We start from the raw sequence: 18082 nt of genomic DNA on the forward strand, positions 1-18082 counted from the left end.
AAAGGAAAATACCGCATGGAAATTAGTGCATTGAATGAACAATTGGGATCATTTTTTTCTCTTTATCAGAAAACAATGGCTTCCATTGCCCACATGCAATATCTACATTTTGGTACAGCATGAAAAATTCATACAGCAGATGCATGTCGTTAACCAGAACGTATAGCAAAAACAGTACATCAAGACACATTTTATTAATGATTTAAAATACCCAATCTTCTTCAATTTGTATTTTTCTAAAACAGACAAATTACACATCATGTGCATAATATTCACCAATTCCTTTTCAATTATTTTTGAATGAGGAGGGGGTACTATAGAATACAGGATTTTACACCAATCATGGACAATATTAGGAAAAGGAAAAAGAAAGGACTTGCATTTATATTCCATCCTTCATGATTTCAAGACCTCCCAAAGCGCTTTAGAGCCAAAGGCGTACTTTTGAAGTGTAGGCACTGTTGTAATGTAGGAAACGCGGCAGCAAATTCGCACATAGCAAGATTCCCACAAACAGCAATGTGATAATGACCAGATAATCTGTTTTTTTAGTGATGTTGATTGAGGGATAAATATCGGCCAGGACACCAGGAGAACTCTGCTGCTCTTCTTCAAATAGTGCCATAGGATCTTTTACGTCCATCTATGAGGGCAGACTGGGCCTCGGTTTGACATTTCATCTGAAAACGGCACCTCTGACAGTGCAGCACTCCCTCAGTACTGCACTGAAGTGTCAACCTAGATTTTTTGAATCACGACCTCAGGATGTTTTAAGGGGAAGCTAGATATACATATGAGGAAGAAAGGAATAGAAGGTTATGCTGAAAGGGTTAGATGAAGAAAGGTGGGAGCATAAACACCGGCATGGATCAGTTGGGCTCAATGGCCTGTTTCTATGCTGTACATTCTATGTGATATGAAGGAGGACAGAGCTCTGCTTCCATTACAATGTCATTGGCTGAGTCAACCTCTTGTAGGTTTAGATGAGACAAATACAACGCTTCTGTCCTCGCTGAACTTCTGCATTTTGGCTGTCATCGCAAAGCTTGTGCTGCTGAATCTCAGAGTGAGTTGAATGCAAACATTTATAGACTTGAGAGGCTGCCCAATGCATTGATCTAAAACCACATGACCAACATCACCAAAAAAAATCATCTCTGATCATTCATTCATTTCCTGCTGTGAGTATATTGGTTGTTGCATTTACCTGCCTAACAATAATGATTGCGCTTCAAAAGTAATCCCGAGGAAATGATATGGCACCATGTAAATACTAGTTCTTTCAATCAGTGTACCAGAGTCATAGCATACAGATTTAGCCCTGCAATTGCCCCATGTGGTGAGTTGAATGTGTAATCTTCCATCAAACTAAGGACAGCATAGATGACTGACATAGATAGTTCTTGTGTTGAGATAATGAAAGGATTAGATTTGGTTCATGTGGATAGGCTATTCAAATTAGATAGGTTACTGATAACCAGGAGATATGTATATATGCAAGGTTAGATGTCAGGACACTTTATCCGTTACAGAGGGTCATCGACCTTTGAAAGAAGTTGCTGGCTTGTGCAGTAAATGGGGGATTCACAGTGTTCAAATGGGAGCTGGACAAGTTCCTAACTGTGGCTGACATCACAGCGACAAAAGGTGGGTGGGGTATTGGGCAATATGTGTCCATGTCACTGTGGCCTCCTGAAATTTGTTTGATCACCTTCAGGGGTTGGAGAAGAATTTCCCATATTCATTTCCCTCTTAATTGGCCTAGGGTTTTTTTTTTGCCTCTCCTAGGAGCTTTCCTGTCTGCTGGTGGGAGGGGGCTAATGCGGGGCACTGTGTTGAGTTGTGCCATGACGGTATACGACAGGCTCGAAGGACCAGATGCTCGTTTCCTGTCAGTCATTTTCATATGTCCGTAACTTGTTTTACAGCCCATTAAAATCCAAGACTGAATGAAAAAGGATTAGAGTTAAGATTTAAAACAGCATAACATACAACAGCTAAACCTCTACTTACAAACTGCATCCAACAAACTCCAGTCCAGTTCTTGTTGGTTCTGCTTAATTGATACCAATACTGATTGTTAAAGGACTGTCTATAAATGCGCACACTATATCATTACATGACAGAAACCCTGTAATCTCATCCTTCAGTCATGCCCACTCTCAACTTGACAAAAGAACACACAGGTAACATTTGTGCTTAAATGCAGCTCTATTATTTCACCATTCTCCATACCTATTACTGTAAAAAGATGCTGTTGCCTATCAGGTCAAATGGAATAAAACAGAAGTTGTAGTACTCAACTTGTGGTGCACAAAGTTATGGTTGGTCTCAGATGTTTCCTAGATATTAACTACCTAAAAATAAAATATCCACATTCTCAATTGCTGTGGAATGAAGTAGGAATAAAACATCCCCGCTCCCACCCCTGATTTTTTCAAGATACAGTATACTTCCTTTTATTAATCTATGGTGCAGTAAGTTCAATAGAAATCAACATACTATCTTAGTTCAGAAGTCACAAGATGGATGTTGATAAGGAAGGCCACTAGGCCCATCTTCACTCACCATCCGCAGTCCTTCCCAATATAGCATCCAAATGTCTCTTAAATAACTCCCGGGAGTTTCCTTCCCCTGTTCCACCCGGAAGTCCACTCTATGTGTTGATCGCTGTGTGTCCAATGAAGAACTTCCTGACAGCAGTCCTGTATTTGCCTTTTTACTAGTTTCAACCCATGTCCCCCTGTTGTACTGTTATGCTTTAGTTTGAAGTATTGTTCCGGGTCCACCTTTTCTATACTGATAAGCCTCTCAAATTCCTCTATAAGGTCACCTTTCAGTCACCTTCTTTCAAAGCTCAAAAGGCCACATTTCTTCAGTCTTTTCTCCTAACTCAGTCCTCTGACGTTTGGGATCAGTCTTGCGACTCTTCTCTGAACTGCCTTTAGGATTTAAATGTTTTGGTGACCAAAACCGGACATGGTACTCAAGTCGTGGTCTGACCAGAGCACTACACAATTTCAGCATGACTTCTTACAACTTATATTCTACTGTTTCCCGGTCAGGGAACGCCTCGATTTTAAAATTCTCATCCTTGTTTTCAAACCCATCCGTGGCCTTGCCCCTCCCGGTAACCTCCTCCAGCCCTACAACCCTCCAAGATCTCTGCACTCCTCCAATTCTTGCCTCAGTCCATCTCTGATTTTAATCGCTCCACCATTGGTGGCTGTGCCTCCAGCTACTTAGGCCCTAAGCTCTGGAGTTCCCTCCCTAAACCTCTCTGCCTCTCTCTCCTCCTTTAAGATGCTCCTTTAAACCTACCTCTTTGACCAAGCTTTTGGTCACCTGTCCTAATATCTCCATATGTGGCTCGGTGTCAAATTTTGTTTGATAACGGTCCTGTGAAGCGCCTTGGGACATTTTACTACATTAAAGGCGCTATATCAATGCAAGTTGTTAATGTTGTTTTGGCAATATAGTTCAACTTCTATTTGTTTATTGATTGCTGTTCCCCAGAGATTTGTCTGCATTGAGTCTCTTAGATATCACTGAGCTTCATGCTTAGCTATTTTAACACCATTTATGGAGTGCATGGTCCCCATTTTTTCTTCCTATGTGCAGCATTTTATACTTGTCTGCATTAAATTTCATCTGCCATTGTTGCATATTTTTTCTGCTTTATTTTGTAGTTCTTGAGCCGCCTCCTAGAATTCAAGCTCGCCATCATCTGCAAATATGACCAGTTTGCACTGAGGTTCTGAGTTCAATATGTTAACGTAAATTAGTAGTAGGAGTCTTAGCACCAATCTCTGGGGCGCCCCACTCAGCTCGTCTCACCACTGTAGTATTACTCCTCTAGCAAGTACCCATTTCCGGCCAGTCAATTTCATATGCATTCCCAAGTCTTTTCCTGAGTCCCCATTACTATAAGCTTGAATAAACTTTCATGCAGAAACTTTTGGAAGTTAAATAATACAGGTATGTTTATGATGTATGTTATGAAGTCCATAATAATGGATCATAATTATATCCAATGAGGCAAAATGGTCCCTGCACTTACTATTTTTTTTATTATCCCCAATGTATCTGCATAATGGAACTGAATGAGCTCACACACCTTGTGGCCAATTTTCCTGTTGCAATGTCCCATGTGTGCCAGTTCCTGGGGTGTAATAGATATTAAATAGAGGTGGTAACTTGGAACATCAGCGGGGTAATTTTAACCCTCCGGGACAGGTGGGAGGGGAGGCGGGTTAAAAATTTTAAAAGTGGGAAATCCGACCACAACCCACCTCCAATGTGCACATTTCTGGTTTTAACGGAGGCGGGTATGGAGTAAGCAGCTCTCCAGAGGCAGGTCGGTCCTTAAATCATTTTAATAAGACTGCTTGCCTCACATTTTACCTATGTTTCACATTTAGCTCCTGGAAGCCGGGTTTTCCAGGCCTTGGGAAACCCAGCAGCTGAAGGGAGGTGAGAACGGCTGGATGGAATGGGTAAGTGCCTTTCCAGCCCTGCTTGTGAGCCACGAGGAGCAGGGGTGCTTCCCTTGGCCCACCAAGCTAACCTGTAAACCACCCCACAATCCGACCCCCTCGATCAGCCTCCCCCCCATCGATGTCCGACTCCCTCCCCCCTGTCCGACTCCCTCACCCCCCCATGTCTGACCCTCCCTCCCCCCACCATGTCTGACACTCCCTCCCCCCACCATGTCTGACACTCCCTCCCCCCACCATGTCTGACTCTCTCTTCCCCCCACATGTCCCACTCCCTCCCCCCCATGTCCGACTCCCCCCCCCCCATGTCCGACTCCCCCCCGATGGCCAACTCCACCTCCACCACCCCCCCTCATGTCCCACTCTATTGCCGATGTCCACCCCACAATCCCCCCCCCCCCCAACAATGTCTGACTCATCTCCCTCCCTCTGCTTCCGGCTGGGAAACCAATTCAAAAATCTAAAATCAGGTCCTGCCGTTAAATTCAGCAGTACCTCCGGGAAACACGAATTTTCCTGCTGCTAAACCCCCCCCCCCGCCAACCTCCTTGCAAATATTGGGGCCCAGGTCTCCACCACCTTTACTAGACGTGCATTTCCTGGGGCCAAATGGTTGGGGTTGGGAAGCATCTGCTAAAACAGGCAGGACCATTTAAATGACATGAAGTGACATTGCATGGCCTTCCATAATATTTGACAGAGATAACATTGGACAGAAGTCTAGTGAAGAAATTAAAACTTGGCACTAGGGAGTTTAGGAATTTGTGCCTTCAATCGGAGGATCTATAAAGAGGCAACCAGCAATTTCTATTCAGCTTGGGCAGGTGTTTTTTTTTTAAAAGCAACAAATTATTTAGACTAGCAAGGCTGCATTGAGTGAGTGGAGGCTGTTTCAGCCACCAAAGCAAAGTTCCATTTGGACCTAACAATTTACAGAACTTCCCGCCCCCATTTTGGAGCAAGTAGTGAGTCAAAGGCGGAAGTCCCACCTGGTGCTTACCAATCACATGTAAGTAGCCGAACCCAGAATAGCGGCCAGGCTTAGTGGAGATCACATCAGGAGCGTGCAAAACACACAATGTCCAACTTATGCTGGAGCCATTGGGAGACAGGAAAATCAGCACCAAAATGTTTTGACAATTTATTTTGTTTCAGTTGGATGCTGACTTGGTTTCATCTTGATGTATGCTACTTCCAAGAAAAACAATAAAACGTAACTTAAAATATGTCATAAAATGTATCTGTCTGTTGATTTATGATGCAAGGCTACATTCCGCTCACCATGCAGAATATTACAACAGTTGGTACAGGAATATCCTATGCTTTCACAGGCACTTAGAGGGTCTGCTTATTTTTAAATATTAAAGTATTTATTGTTCGTTTCCATTCAAACTAAATATGGCTAGACAAATAGTAAAGTATAACTAAGAAAAGTGACTTGTCGTAACAAGTGTCGACGGTCACAGAGCAGTTGCGAGGAAAATCCAGAGAATTCTGCACAAAGCAGGATGTCTACAGCAACTCTATTAAAAATATGTACCATACATTGGATCTATCTTGTGTTATCCTGACTCTGTGCTAATGCATTACCTCCAATATAAGAAACATAAGAATTAGGAGCAGGAGTAAGCCATATGGCCCCTCAAGCCTGCTCCGCCATTCACTAACACCTGGCTGATCTTCGACCTCAACTCCAATTTCCCGCCCGATCCCCATATCCCTTGATTCCCTTAGTGTCCAAAAATCTATTGATCTCAGCCTTGAATATACTCAACGACTGAGCATCCACAGCCCGCTGGGGTAGAGAATTCCAAAGATTCACAACCCTGAGTGAAGAAATTTCTCCTCATCTCAGTCCTAATTGGCCAACCCCTTACCCTGAGACTATGCCCTCTAGTTCTAGACTCTCCAGCCAGGGGGAACAGCCTCCCAGAATCTTGTATGTTTCAATGAGATCACCTCTCATTCTCCTAAACTCCAGAGAGTATAGGCCCATTTTACTCAATCTCTCCTCACAGGACAACCCTCTCATCCCAACAATCAATCTAGTGAACTTTTGTTGCACCACCTTGAAGGCAAGTATATCCTTTCTTAGGTAAGGAGACAAAAACTGTACACAGTACTCCAGGTGTGGTCTCACAAAAGCCCTGTAAAATCGCAGCAAGACTTCCTTACTCTTACACTCCAACCTCCTTGCAATAAAGGCTTGCCTTCCTAATTGTTTGCTGTACCTGCATGTTAACTTTCTGTTTTTCGTGTACACCCAAATCCCTCTGAACACCAACATTTAATAGTTTCTCACCATTTAAAAAATATTCTGTTTCTCTATTCTTCCTACCAAAGTGAATAACCTCACATTTCCCCACATTATACTCCATCTGACACCTTCTTGCCAACTCACTTAACTTGTCCATATCCCTTTGCAGACTCTTTGTGTCCTCCTCACAGCTTATCATAGAATCATAGAATGGTTGCAGCACAGAAGGCGGCCATTCGGCCCATTGAGTCCGTGCCAGCTCTCTGCAAGAGCAATCCAGCTAGTCCCACTCCCCCGCCCTTTCCCCGTAGCCCTGCAAATTTTTCCCTTCAAGTACTTATCCAATTCCCTTTTGAAAGCCACGAATGAATCTGCCTCTGTCACTCCCTCAGGCAATGCATTCCAGATCTTAACCATTCACGTGTAAAATAGTTTTTCCTCATGTCACCTTTGGCTCTTTTGCCAATCACTTTAAATCTATGTCCTCTGGTTCTTGACCCTTCCACCAATGGGAACAGTTTCTCTCTATCTACTCTGTCTAGACCCTTCATGATTTTGACTACCTCCATCAAATCTCCTCTATCTAATCTCCTCTCAACCTTCTCTGCTCTAAGGAGAACAACCCCAGCTTCTCCAGTCTATCCGCATAACTGAAGTCCTTCATCCTTGGAACCATTCTAGTAAATCTCTTCTGCACACTCTCTAAGGCCTTCACATCCTTCCGTAAGTGAGGTGCCCAGAACTGGACACAATAATCCAGTTGTGGCCGTACCAGTGTTTTATAAAGGTTCATCATAACTCCCTTGCTTTTATACTCTATGCCTCTATTTATAAAGCCCAGGATCTTATATGCTTTTTTTTTTAAATCGCTTTCTCAAACTGCCCTGCCACCTTCAAAGATTTGTGCACAGATACCCCCAGATCTCTCCGTTCCTGTACCCCTTTTAGAATTGTACCCTTTATATTGCCTTTCCTCGTTATTCCTACCAAAATGTATCACTTGGCACTTCTCTGCATTAAATTTCATCTGACACTTGTCCGCCTATTCCACTAGCCTATATCCTCTTGAAGTCTATCACTATCCTGCTCACTGTTCACTACACTTCCAAGTTTTGTGTCATCTGCAAATTTTGAAATTGTGCCCTGTACATCCAAGTCCAAGTCATTAATATATATCAAGGAAAGCAGTGGTCCTAGTACCGACCCCTGGGGAACACCACTGTATACCTCCCTCCAGTCTGAAAAACAACCGTTCACCACTATCTTGTGTTTCCTGTCACTTAGCCAATTTCACATCCATGCTGCCATTGCCCCTTTTATTCCATGGGCTTCAACTTTGATGACAAGCCTATCATCCGGCACTTTATCAAATTGGAAGTCCATATACACCACATCAACCCTATTGCCCACATCGACCCTCTGTGTTAACCTCATCAAAAAACTCAATCAAGTTAGTTAAACATGATTTGCCTTTAACAAATCCATGCTGGCTTTCCCTAATCAATCCACACTTGTCCAAGTGACTATTAACTTCGTCCCGGATTATCGTTTCTAAAAGTTTCCCCACCACCGAGGTTAAACTGACTGGACTATAGCTGCTGGGTTTATCCTTGCACCCTTTTTTGAAGAAGGGGGTAACATTTGCAATTCTCCACTCCTCTGGCACCAACCCAGTATCCAAGGATGATTGGAAGATTATGGCCAGTACCTCCGCAATTTCCACCCTTACTTCCCTCAGCAACCGAGGATGCATCCCATCCAGAACAGGTGACTTATCTACTTTAAGTACAGCTAACCTTTCTAGTACCTCCTCTTTATCAATTTTTAGCCCATCCAGTATCTCAACTACCTCTTCTTTTACTGTGACTTCGGCAGCATCTTCTTCCTTACTTTCTCACCTAGCTTTGTATCGTCAGCAAACTTAGATAAAGGAACCAAGTGTAATGTATCTAAGTCATTAATATAGAGTCATAGAGTTATACAGCACGGATAGAGGCCCTTCGGCCCATCGTGTCCGCGCCGGCCATCAAGCCCAGTCTAATCTAATCCCATATTCCAGCATTTGGTCCGTAGCCTTGTATGCTATGGCATTTCAAGTGCTCATCCAAATGCTTCTTGAATGTTGTGAGGGTTCCTGCCTCCACAACCCTTTCAGGCAGTGAGTTCCAGACTCCAACCACCCTCTGGGTGAAAAAGTTCTTTCTCAAATCCCCTCTAAACCTCCCGCCTTTTACCTTGAATCTATGCCCCCTTGTTATAGAACCCTCAACGAAGGGAAAAAGCTCCTTAGTATCCATCCTATCTATGCCCCTCATAATTTTGTACACCTCAATCATGCCCCCCCTCAGCCTCCTCTGCTCCAAGGAAAACAAACCCAATCTTCCCAGTCTCTCTTCATAGCTGAAGCGCTCCAGCCCTGGTAACATCCTGGTGAATCTCCTCTGCACCCTCTCCAAAGCGATCACATCCTTCCTGTAGTGCGGCGACCAGAACTGCACACAGTACTCCAGCTGTGGCCTAACCAGTGTTTTATACAGCTCCATCATAACCTCCTTGCTCTTATATTCTATGCCTCGGCTAATAAAGGCAAGTATCCCATATGCCTTCTTTACCACCTTATCTACCTGTTCCGCCACCTTCAGGGATCTGTGAACTTGCACACCAAGATCCCTCTGACCCTCTGTCTTGCCTAGGGTCTTCCCATTCATTGTGTATTCCCTTGCCTTGTTAGTCCCTCCAAAGTGCATCACCTCGCACTTTTCCGGGTTAAATTCCATTTGCCACTGTTCCGCCCATCTGACCAACCCATCTATATCGTCCTGCAGACTGAGGCTATCCTCCTCACTATTTATCACCCTACCAATTTTTGTATCATCAGCGAACTTACTGATCATACCTTTTACATTCATATCCAAGTCGTTAATGTAGACCACAAACAGCAAGGGCCCCAGCACAGATCCCTGTGGTACCCCACTGGCCACAGGCTTCCAGTCACAAAAACAACCTTCGACCATCACCCTCTGCCTTCTGCCACTAAGCCAGTTTTGTATCCAAAGTGCCAAGGCACCCTGGACTCGTACCTTCTTGACCAGTCTCCTGTGCGGGACTTTATCGAAGGCCTTACTGAAATCTATGTATACCACATCCACTGCGTTACCCTCATCCACACGCCTAGTCACCCCCTCAAAAAATTCAATCAAATTAGTCAGACATGATCTTCCCTTGACAAAGCCATGTTGACTATCCCTGATTAATCCTTGCTTCTCCAAGTGGAGACTAATTTTGTCCTTCAGAATTTTTTCCAATAATTTTCCTACCACTGATGTTAGGCTCACTGGCCTGTAGTTCCCCGGTTTTTCCCTACTCCCCTTCTTGAATAATGGTACTACATTAGCGGTTCTCCAGTCCTCTGGCACATCCCCTGTGGCCATAGATTGTAAATAGCTGAGTCCCCAGCATTGATTCTTGCAGCACCCCAGTAATAACAGCCTGCCAATTCCTACTCTCTGTTTTCTATCCGTTAATCAATCCTCTATCCATGCTAATACATTACCTTCAACCCCATGAGCCCTTATCATGTGTTACAACCTTTTGTGTGGCACCTTATCAAATGCCTTCTGAAAATCCAAATATACTATATCCACTGGTTCCCCTTTATCTGCCCTGCTAGTTACATCCTCAAAAAACTCTAATAAATTTGTCAAACCCAATTTCCCTTTCATAAAACCATGTTGACTCTGCCTAATCATATTATGATTTTCTAAGTGCCCTGTTACCACGTCCTTAATAATAGATTCCAGCATTTTCCCGACGACTGATGTCAGGCTAACTGGCCTGTAGTTCCCTTTTTTCTCTCTCCCTCCTTTCTTGAATAGCGGTGTTACATTTGCTACCTTCTAATCCGCTGGGACCATTCTAGAATCTAGGGAATTTTGGAAGATCACCAAAGTGTGGGATGGGGGGCAGCGCGGGGTGTAGCCCAGTATAAAGGAGCAGCGGAGAAAGAGCAGCCCAGAGAAAATGCGGGAATTCCTCGCAGCAGCCCGGTATAAAGGAGCAGCGGAGGGAAAGAGAGAAAGCACGAGAATCCCCCAGTGACCCGGATATAAAGGAGCAGCAGAGGGAGAGAGAGAAAGCACGGGAATCCCCCAGTGACCCTGATATAAAGGAGAGCGGAGGGAGAGAGAGAGCGCACGCGGGAACCCCCAATAACCCAGGTATAAAGGAGCAGTGGAGGGAGAGTGAGCACGAGCTGGAACCCCCACCCCCAGCAGCCGGGAATCCCCCCAGTGATCGGGAATCCCCCCCAGCGGCCGGGAATCCCCCCCAGTGATCAGGATCCTCCCCCCCCCAGCGGCCGGGAATCCCCCCCCAGCGGCCGGGAATCCCCCCCCAGCGGCCGGGAATCCCCCCCCAGCGGCCGGGAATCCCCCCCCAGCGGCCGGGAATCCCCCCCCAGCGGCCGGGAATCCCCCCCCAGCGGCCGGGAATCCCCCCCCAGCGGCCGGGAATCCCCCCCCCAGGGACCGGCAATCCCCCCCCAGCGACCGGGAATCCCCCCCCCCCAGCGACCGGGAATCCCCCCCCCCAGCGACCGGGAATCCCCCCCCAGCGACCGGGAATCCCCCCCCCAGCGACCGGGAATCCCCCCCCCAGCGACCGGGAATCCCCCCCCAGCGACCGGGAATCCCCCCCCAGCGACCGGGAATCCCCCCCCAGCGACCGGGAATCCCCCCCCCAGCGACCGGGAATCCCCCCCCCAGCGACCGGGAATCCCCCCCCAGCGACCGGGAATCCCCCCCAAGCGACCGGGAATCCCCCCCCAGCGACCGGGAATCCCCCCCCAGCGACCGGGAATCCCCCCCCAGCGACCGGGAATCCCCCCCCAGCGACCGGGAATCCCCCCCCAGCGACCGGGAATCCCCCCCCCAGCGACCGGGAATCCCCCCCCAGCGACCGGGAATCCCCCCCCCCAGCGACCGGGAATCCCCCCCTCAATGTCCCGGGTAGAAAGGAGCAGCAGGGAGAGAAAAAAAATGATCAAGGAGTGACATCACAGGACAGCAGGTAGGTGATTGGTTGGTGAGTATTACCTTTTTTTTGCTCTCTAAGCTGGAGCAGTGGTTTAAACTAAGAGCTGGGAAACTATAATTATTATATTATTAAATCAATAACTTAAACTAGATAAACTAAAATATTGAGTGAATAAAAACTTTAAACTAATTAAATATATAAAACAAGGTTAGATAGGGATGGCAGGGCAGGTGGTGTGTCATAACTACAGCACGTGGGAGTTGGTGAAGACCAGCGAGATCCCGAGCAACCACATCTGCAGTAAGTGTCTGCAGCTCGAGGAACTTCGGCTCAGAGTTGTTGAGCTGGAGTCTGAACTGCAGACATTGAGATGCATCAGGGATGGGGAGTGTTATCTGGACACTTTGATCCAGGAGGCAGTCACACCCCTTAGGTTAGGCAGTGGTTTAGATTTGGTCAGTAGTCAGGGCCAGGAGGATGTGACTGTGAGTCAGGCAGGTATGGGGACCTAGGATGCAGTGATGGAGGAGCCTCAGCCTTTGACCTTGTCCTCCATTTGCATCGTATATACTTCAACCTTAATATCCTTGTGTGGATAACCCTGTGTGTTTACAATGCAATCATACACTGCAATACTGACTTTTTTCACCATAAAAAAATGAAAGCAAAAGTTGCTTAAAAAGATAGAGTCAGCCAATCCCCAGTATCGGCAAGACAAACAGAAAGGTATAACTAAGGAAAGTGACTTGTCGTAACAAGTGTCGACGGTCACAAAGCAGTTGCGAGAAAAATCCAGAGAATTCTGCACACAGCAGGAGGTCTACAGCAACTCTATTGAAGATATGGCCCATACATTGGATCTACTTTGTGTTATCCTGACTCTGTGAGTCAAAAGTGAGCCAATTATCATTGGACCTGCTGAATTCACAGAAAATCACACTACTCGTGAGGAATCATGCAGCTGCTGCTTAGTACCAACAATCACAGGATTTGTCACAGGTTGTCACAGTGTGACAAATCACTTGTCTTATGTATACTGTAAGAGACAATTTCTACAGGATTCACCTGAACAAAACAAAAACAAAAACTGAGTCATGCAATTAATTATCAAAGTCGTGACCACAGAAGGACAACCACAGGAGTATCTGGTCCCCCTTCCCCACAGAACTGAAAGGGGAGCAGGTGCAGTGAAAAAGTCAAGTAGCACAAATAAGGTGCTTCAGAGCAGGGCACAAGGAAGGATTCGGTTGAGGAGACAGCCAAGAATCTCCGTAGTCAAATAAGAATTAAACCTATGTAAATTGAGCATCCACTTATACTGCAGGTACAGCTGCAGCAATGATTTTGGCCAGACATCAGCACAGACATCACCTCCTTTATACTCCTTAGGTTTGACTGAAATTCTTCCACCCATGAAAGAGCTCTGCAAATCCATACTGGGCCAAAAGGCATTTATATTAACCCCAGTTTAGCTTAAAAGTGCTCGAAAGATCCACCAGGTGTCCTTAGCTTCTTGAATCAGGTTTGGTATTACACTGGAGCTACCGATCATGCAGTGTTCAATCCAGGTGGCATGAATCATAGAATTTACAATATTAGAGGCAGCCATTGTGCCAGTGCTAGCTCTTCAACTGGAGCTATATATTCTAATGCCCTTTCCCTGTGTCCTTTTATATGTTTTCTATTCAAATACTTAGCTAGTTCTCTTTTAAATGATATATTCTCCACCACAATACCAATCGTGGTAAAGCATTCAATGTTCTAGTAACCCTTGGAGTGAAATAAATTCTTCTAACTTGCACTTTCATTCTTGTAGTGATAATCCTGAGTCTATACTCCTTTGTTATTGATACTGTACCAGTGGATGTGCAGTCAGGAGAGGACTGGGTTTAGACATGATGCCCCCCTGATGGAATAGCTGGTTGAAATGCATTGTTAAGGCTTACACATGAATAATGGTCACTTGGTTAAGCTACTGCGTTCAAAAGAATGAGACAGATGCACTACTGCCAATAGTGAAGCATCCTCTCTCTGTCTTAGTGATTCATCCCTGCCAGTTTCTTCAATAGATGAAATTAAAAATTGCTGTTTAAACAAAATATTCCAAAAATAGTGAAACACAGAAATTTTACTGAATGTTAATGGAAATGTTACAATTCAGTTTGTCTATTCTTCGTAAGAATATGGCTGCATCTGATATGCATTCAATATTTATAAAGCAGAGTTCACTCATGTACACCTAAATCATTGAGCTTCTAAATGCACAGCTGAATTCCAGATCCTTGCTGTTCTGACAGTATCGTGTCATATCTCCATTTAGAGGGCCATGCAGCTCAATCAGCACAGCAAGGGACTCCTATTCAGAGAGTCAAAGATAAGTAGTATAAGAACATTGGACCTCCATTCAAAGGGTCTGGGAGGTGCAATGATGGAGGATTTAACCTCTGTTAAGAGGGCCTGGCAGATCTAACAGTACAGAGTTGCTGGTGAATGAAAAAGTCCAAAGAGACCTGATAGTAATGCAGTCAACTCTCATTCAGAAGACCTGACAGACTTATTAAATGAGCATTGGATTTTCAGAAGTTTTGACAGCTCCCATCCAATGTTTGTTAGCTGTATCAGCACAGCTTTGGATCTTCCCTCTGAGTGATAGCCGGGGATTGTACAGAAAACAGTGGCCAAAGTAGCTGCCCTTCTTGCCAAAGGAGAGTTGCATGCAGACTGTAAGACTACAAAACTGATGAAATGAAGATCTTTCTTTCATTGGATAATGGCATGTATTATATCACACACTCGTGTACAACAATCTTCCTCCATCAAGATAAGTTTTGCAGGAGAATGCCAGCACTTCACTCCATCCTTGAATAATCTTTCATCATTGAGCATTTCACAGTCACCGACCAGCACCAAGTAGAAGATTAATTTCCAATGATGACTCAGCAGCAGTGCATTACATAGTGAAAATCAGCTTATAAAAAGTGCCTCTCAATCCCGCCCATTAAAAAAGAAAATTTACAGTCTTAAAGTCTTAATAATTCACAATGCATCAGTCATATAATGAGATGTATTCTATACTTACACAAATTCTCTCTAAGACCTCAAAGAAATTGCTTCAGCCAATCCAAAACAGATATTAGTAAATTTACACATTAATAGGATAAAATCTTTGTGCCGTATATGTATTAATCTTAACTGTAGTTTTATTTACAAATTGGGGTCCTAGCTGATCAGGGCTTTACCACAGCTGTAATATTAATTGTCAATATGGCAGCTATGAATGACATCAGCTGGGGCACATTATAACCCAGTAGTCTGAATTGCGAATCTACCAATGGCATCAGCTGGACATATTGTTGCAGTGAAGGTGCACAAGTATCACAGAGATCAGTTGAGACAAGTTATAGAATAGTAGGGATAAAAACCAAACCAAAAGTCTAAATATAACCACTTGCATTTGTATAGGTCTATAACATACAGAACCACCCAAGGTGCTTTACAACGGAGTAGCAGCAGGAACAGAATCACCGAGCCAGAGAGAGATATTAGGAACAAAAGCTGGCTTTTAAGGAGTTTTTTTTTAAAAGGAAGAAAGAGAGGTAGAGAGATCTTGGGAGAGAATTCCAGAGCATGTCCTAGGCGAATGAAGGAAGAAGATTCTCAGGAGGCCACAGTCAGAAGATTGACGAGTGGGCAAGGGAGTAAGTCTGGAAGAGGATGCATAAGTAGCATTTACGGGTACGGTAGTATAGTGGTTATGTTACTGGACTAGTAATCCAGAGGCCATGGGCTAATAATCCGGAGCCATGAGTTCAAATCCCACCACGGCAGCTGGGGAATTTAAATTCAATTAATTAAATAAAATCTGGAATAAAAAAAAACAAGAATCAGTAATGGTGGCCATGAAACTACCGGATTGTCGTAAAAACCCTCTGGTTCACTAATGTCCTTCAGGGAAGGAAACCTGCCGTCCTTACCCGGTCTGGCCTACATATGACTCCAGACGCACAGCAATGTGGTTGATTCATAATCACCCTCTGAAATGGCCCAGCAAGCCACTCAGTTGTACAATCTCACTACACAAGTCACAATAAAAATAAAACCGGATGGACCACCCGGCATAGGACCACTAGGCACTGGAACATGACAAAGGCAAACCAAGCCCAGTCGACCATGCAAAGTCCTCCTAACATCTGGAGACTTGTGCCAAAATTGGGAGAGCTGTCCCACAGACGAGTCAAGCAACAGCCTGACATAACCATACTCACAGAAACATACCTTTCAGCCAATGTCCCAGACTCTTCCAGCACCATCCCTGGGTATGTCCTGTCTCACTGGCAGGACAGACCCACCAGAGGTGGTGGGACAGTGGTATACCGTCAGGAGGAAGTGGTCCTGGGAGTCCTTAACATTGACTCCGGACCCCATGAAATCTCAAGGCATCAGGTCAAACATGGGCAAGGAAACCTCCTGCTGATTACCATCTACCGCCCTCCCTCAGCTGATGAATCGGTCCTCCTCCATGTTGAGCACCACTTGGAGGAAGCACTGAGGGTAGCAAGGGCACAGAATGTACTCTGGGTGGGGGACTTCAATGTCCATCACCAAGAATAGCTCGGTTGCACCACTACTGACCGAGCTGGTCGAGTCCTGAAGCACATAGCTGCCAGACTGGGCCTACAGGTGGTGAGCGAACCAACATGAGGGAAAAACCTACTTGACCTCGTCCTCACCAATCTACCTGTCGCAGATGCATCTCTCCAAGACAGTATTGGTAGGAGTGACCACCGCACTGTCCTTGTGGAGACAAAGTCCCGTCTTCACACTGAGGACACCATCCAACGAGTTGTGTGGCACTACCACCTTGCTAAATGGGACAGATTCAGAACAGATCCAGCAGCTCAAAACTGCGCATCAGCAGAATTGTATTCCAGCACAATCTGTAATCTCATGGCCCGGCATATTCCTCACTCTACCATTACCAACAAGCTGGAGATCAACCCTGGTTCAATGAGGAGTGCAGAAGAGCATGCCAGGAGCAGCACCAGGCATACCTAATAATGAGGTGCCAACTGGTGAAGCTACAACACAGAACTACATGCATGCTAAACAGCGGAAACAACATACTATAGACAGAGCTAAGCAATTCCACAACCAACGGATCAGATCAAAGCTCTCAGGTCAGTCCTGCCACATCCATCCGTGAATGGCGGTGGACAATTAAACAACTAACGGGAGGAGGAGTCTCTGTGAACATCCACATCCTCAATGATGCCAGAGAGCAGCACGTGAGTGCAAAAGACAAGGCTGAAGCGTTTGCAACCATCTTCAGCCAGAAGTGCCGAGTGAATTATCCATCTCGGCCTCCTCCCGGCATCCCCACCATCGCAAAAGACAGTCTTCAGCAAATTCGATTCATTCCACGTGATATCAAGAAATGGCTGAGTGCACTGGATACAACAAAGGCTATGGGCCCGGACAACATGCCGGCTGTAGTGCTGAAGACTTGTGCTCCAGAACTAGCTGCGCCTCTAGCCAAGCTGTTCCAGTACAGCTACAACACTGGCATCTATGCGACAATGTGGAAAATTGCCCAAGTATGTCCTGTCCACAAAAAGCAGGACAAATCCAATCCGGCCAATTACCGCCCCATCGGTCTACTCTCAATCATCAGCAAAGTGATGGAAGGTGTCGTCGACAGTGCTATCAAGCGGCACTTACTCACCAATAACCTGCTCACCGATGCTTAGTTTGGGTTCCACCAGGACCACTCGGCTCCAGACCTCATTACAGCTTTGGTCCAAACATGGACATAAGAGCTGAATTCCAGGTGAGGTGTGAGTGACTGCCCTTGACATCAAGGCAGCATTTGACTGAGTGTGGCACCAAGGACCCTTAGTAAAATTGAAATCAATGGGAATCAGGGGGAAAACTCTCCGGTGGCTGGAGTCATACCTAGCACAAAGGAAGATGGTAGTTGTTGTTCGAGGCCAAGCATCTCAGCCAAAGGACATTACTGCAGGAGTTCCTCAGGGCAGTGTCCTTGGCCCAACCATCTTCAGCTGCGTCATCAATGACCTTCCCTCCATCATAAGGTCAGAAATGGAGATGTTCGCTGATTATTGCACAGTGTTCAGTTCCATTCGCAACCCCTCAGATAATGAAGAAGTCCGTGCCCACGTGCAGCAAGACCTGGACAACATCCAGGCTTGGGTTGATAAGTGGCAAGTAACATTCGTGCCTGACAAGTGCCAGGCAATGACCATCTCCAACAAGAGAGAGTCTAACCACCTCCCTT

At 45.5% G+C, this 18082-nt stretch overlaps 1 protein-coding gene across 1 annotated transcript in view; it reads right to left on the reverse strand.

Moving 5' to 3' along the window:
• celsr3 (cadherin, EGF LAG seven-pass G-type receptor 3) overlaps positions 1-18082 on the reverse strand; it is a 243391-nt gene that overhangs the window by 195819 nt on the left and 29490 nt on the right. The gene's annotated exons all lie outside the window — the stretch shown is intronic.

The sequence above is a fragment of the Heptranchias perlo genome, chromosome 17 (genome assembly GCF_035084215.1).
Source record: "Heptranchias perlo isolate sHepPer1 chromosome 17, sHepPer1.hap1, whole genome shotgun sequence".
Classification (NCBI taxonomy): Eukaryota; Metazoa; Chordata; class Chondrichthyes; order Hexanchiformes; family Hexanchidae; genus Heptranchias; species Heptranchias perlo.